Below are 4,475 nucleotides of genomic sequence, written 5' to 3' on the forward strand. Positions count from 1 at the left end.
GGGGTGAGTGGAGGGTGGACAAAGTGGATGTCTTGGCCTGAAAATCTTCTAGGGTGGAACAGGGTTAGGGGTGAGTGGAGAGTGGACAAAATGGACCTCTTGGCATGAAATTCTTTTGGATGAGGAGAGATGGTAGGAGTGACTGGGGGGGAACCAAGTTGATATCTTGGCCTGGCATTCTTATAGGGTGGGGGCAGAGGCTGGAGTGAGTGGGCAGAGGACCAAGTGAACTTCTTCACGTGGAGGTTTTCTTAGGTGAGGGCAGAGGACAGAAGTGAGTAGAGGCTAGACCAAGTGGTCATCTGGGCATGAAGGTCTTCTAGGGTGCGGACAGACAACAGGAGTGAGTGGAGGGGACCAAGTTGACATCTTGGCCTGAAGTTCTTGTAGGTTGGGGGCAGAGGCAGGAGTGAGTGGTGGGGGACCCCAAGGTAATGTCTTGGCGTGAAGATCTTCTATGATGGAGGCAGAGGGCAGGAGTGAGTAGGGGGGACCAAGTGGATGTCTTGGCATGAGGGTCTTCTAGGGTGGGGGCAGAGGTCGGGGTGAGTTGGGGGGACCTGTGGATGTCTTGGCCTGAAGGGCTTCTAGGGTAGGTGGAGAGGGCAGGAGTGAGTGGCGAGGTAACCAAGTGGACGTTTGGTGTGAAGTTCTTCTAGGGTGGGGGCAGAGGCCAGAGTGAGTTGGAGGGGAACCAAGTGGATGTCTTGTCCTGAAGGTCTATTAGGGTGGGGGCAGAGGCTTGAGTGAGTGGGGAGGCAAGTGGCCCTCTTGGCATGAAGGTCTTCTAGGGTTGCAGCAGAGGCAGGAGTGAGTAGGAGGGTGGCCTATTGGCCATCTTGGTGTGAATGTCTTCCAGGGAGGGGTCAGAGGCAGTTGGGGGGAGGAAAGTGGACGTCTTGGCCTGAAGGTCATCTAGGGTAGGGTCAGAAGCAGCTGTGAGTGGGTGGGATCCAAGTGGATGTCCTGGCCTGAAGGTCTTCTATGGTGGGGCCAGAGGGCAGGAATGAGTGGCGGGGTGGGTGGGAGAAATTGGACATTTTGGCCTGAAGTTCTTCTATTGTAGGGGCATAAGGCAGAAGTGAGTGAGGAGGGGACCAAGTGCCCATCTTGGTGGGAAGGTCTTCTAGGATGGGAGCAGAGGGCAGGAGTGAGTAAGGGGGGAACCAAGTAGTCGACTTGGCCTGAAGTTCTCCTCAGGTGAGGGCAGAGGGCAGGAATGAGTGGTGGGGGACCAATTGGGCATCTTGGCCTGAAGATCTTCTAGGGTAGAGCAGAGTCAGGGGTGAGTGGGGGGTGGGAGACCAAGTAGACATCTTGGTGTGAAGTTCTTCTAGGGTGAGGACAGAGGGCAGGAGTGACTGAGAGGAGCACCAAGTTGATGTCTTGGCCTGAAGATCTTATAGGGTGAGGACAGAGGGCAAGAGGGAGTTGGGGGCGGGGGGGAACCGAGTGGCCATCATGGTGTGAAGGTCTTCTAGGGTTGGGGCAGAGGCAGGAGTGATTCTTTGGGGACCAGGTGGATGTCTTGGCCTGAAGGGCTTCTAGGTTGGGGGCAGAAGATAGGAGTGAGTGGGTGGGGGAGAACCAAGTGGACATCTTGGCTTGAATGTCTTCTAGGGTGGGGGCAGTGGCAGGAGTGAGTGCAGGGGTAGCCAAGTGGACATCTTGGCTTGAATGTCTTCTAGGGTGGGGGCAGTGGCAGGAGTGAGTGCAGGGGCAGCCAACTGGATGTCTTGGCTTGAATGTCTTCTAGGGTGGCGGCAGTGGCAGGAGTGAGTGCAGGGGCAGCCAAGTGGACATCTTGGCTTGAATGTCTTCTAGGGTGGGGGCAGTGGCAGGAGTGAGTGCAGGGGCAGCCAAGTGGATGTCTTGGCCTCTCCCCCACTTTCATTCAGAGTCTTTTGCATCTCAGAGTTCTAAGTAAAATTTTATTTTGTAAAAATGATTTTGCTGGTAAAAAGGTATAAAAACATCTTGGTTTCATTTATCTACTTGTTATACAGTTAAGGAACTGGTCAGCAAACATTGTATTTCCTATTCGGAACTTGTAGAATTCAGCTATTAATATAGTAAAGAAACATGACCATATGTGAACAAAACAACCAGTGTTTATTAACCATCTACTTTGTGCAAGAAAAAACGAAGTGAATTCTTAATGATTAGGCACACTTCTGCTTGCTGTCAATTAGAAATGACATTCTTCTTAAAGTTATTGTTTAGGAAGCCAATTAAAGACCAAGTGAACAGCATTTTGGCCTTAGAGCCACCTTCACTGTGCCACCTTAGGTCATCTTTATTCGTAAAAGAAGAGCAAGGTTTTTTTCCACTTCCTATCTTGTGTAGATGTGTGGTATATATGGAGTGCTATTGCAACCTGGGAGAAATGTGCTGTATAGCCCCTTCTGGTTATTAATTTTTATTGTATTTTATTCCTTATATATTGGGCAATAAAGTATGTTATGGCCACCTGGTGTGGTGGGAAACAGGGTTCCAGGGCGTCACAGAAGGTGGCAGGCTGAGGGGCTGAGGCCGTGTCAGCAACTGTCTTCGGCTCCTTCGATGGAAAATAGAAGGAAATCCTGAGGGTTGTCACTCTGCAGCTCCCTGTTATGGCCATTTGATGTGCCTTCCTCTTGAGCAGAGAAAAAAGTCCCTTTTAGAGAAAGAGGAATCTAATTATGTAAATCTGCAGTTACAGACTGGAAGTTTCTGTGTTAAATGTGCCAAGGGGCTTTATTTGGACCGCCTGGTATTTTCTTTTTAATGTATATGTAGTGTTGGCATTTTAAAACTCCAGATTATGGCTTCTTTTGCCAAGTTGGAAGATCTGCCCACTCAAGGCCCATCTTCCCCATGATGACCTGGAGCTCTGCAGGGGCCACCAGGTGAGGGGCAGGCCCTTCCCTGTCACCTGTTTCCTGTCTCGCTTTGCCTGGTCACTTGAAGTTGGGGAAGGTTCTTGTCGCAATTACATCACCGTTTCCTTGCAGAATTGCTTATTTTCAGTTTTAAAAGTTATCGAATTATTATTGGAGTTCTAAGAATTGTTTTCTCTTGACTGAGAATTTTTCATTTCTAGAGGTGTTTAAAAATCAGAGGCTGAAGGTTTCATGTCCATGCAGGCAGACACGCCAGGGCCCCGTTACACAGCTCAGCAGATGTGCAGTGTAGGGCGTCATGCACTGTTCTCGTGAAGACAGACCAAAATGAGCATTTAGGGGTTCATTTGTCTCACAGTTTAATTTAGCTCAGTGTTATATTATGTACTCAATATTAGGGAGCTTTTCTTCATTTGATTTTGCTGGGCTGCCAGAGCTCATCTGTAATAACTATTCTTTTTATTTTAACTGAGAGAGTAGTCTCATGTCACCTTTGCTTCGTAATGAAGCCTGGAAGTAATTTCCCTGAGTAGGTAGTTTTTTTCTTTTTATCCACACCCTGAGTGGATAAAAAAGAAGCCTGAGTAAAGACCTTAACACAGTGGTTCTCAACCTTCCTAATGCTGCGACGCTTTAATACAGTTCCTCATGTTGTGGTGACCGCCAACCATAAAATTATTTTCATTGCTACTTAATAACTGTAATTTTGCTACTGTTATGAATTGCAATGTAAACATCTGATAAGCAGGATGTATTTAGGCGATCCCTGTGAACGGGTCATTCGACCCCCACATGGGTCATGACCCACAGGTTGAGAACTGCTGCCTTAACAGAAAAGGTTAGACAGTAGATGGGGATGGGAAGCTGGCATAGCATAGGAATCCCGAGTGCCTACAGGATGGGATACTGATGAAAAACAAGCTGGTTCACCCAGCAAAAAAATTCCAAAGAGCCTTAGAAATTTGAGGAACCTAATGTTTCAGAAACCAGAATGAGGCTTGGAGCTGAAAGCCGTAGAATTAGTTCAAAGTTGATTAAAAAGCTTTTTTGCCACACACCACTCCACGCAGGCAGGGAGTTGCTTCTACATCTTCACAGGAGATAGGAGATTTGTTTCTGGAGAAATTAAACTGAAAATGTTATAGAATCATGAATCAGGGGTGAGGAGGGGCACTGACACCTGGGCGTTACATGAAAGTAACATGCTTGTATTGAAGCTTCAGCCTCCTTCCATGTTCAGGTTCTAGGATTAGAGCAGGTGGGTGTTTGCCATCATGACTCCCATATGCTGGGCATGAAACTGGAGCACCTACTCTGGCCTCAGAGCAAAGATGTCCAGGTGCTGTCACCAGGAATGGCTCACAGAACCCAGCAGACTCCTGCTCAGTCACACTGGCATGCTCCCACCAGCCAGCAAGCAAGCCCTGCTGTGCCAGGAAGGCCTCCACAGAGCCTTCCAGAGTCTTACTCTAAAATATATGTGGAAAGAAACCATTAAAGATCAACAGATATTTGAAGCAATGTCTGACATGAAAGATAAGTAACGGCTCGGCGCCTATGGCTCAACTGGCTAAGGCGCCAGCCACGTACACC

At 48.3% G+C, this 4,475-nt stretch overlaps 1 protein-coding gene across 3 annotated transcripts in view; it reads left to right on the plus strand.

Annotated features, from left to right (window-relative positions):
* The window catches only part of RHOBTB3 (Rho related BTB domain containing 3), a 65,529-nt gene that overhangs the window by 55,927 nt on the left and 5,127 nt on the right, over positions 1 to 4,475 (plus strand). The gene's annotated exons all lie outside the window — the stretch shown is intronic.

This window comes from Otolemur garnettii, unplaced genomic scaffold, assembly GCF_000181295.1.
Source record: "Otolemur garnettii isolate 467f Iridium unplaced genomic scaffold, OtoGar3 scaffold00017, whole genome shotgun sequence".
Lineage (NCBI taxonomy): Eukaryota > Metazoa > Chordata > Mammalia > Primates > Galagidae > Otolemur > Otolemur garnettii.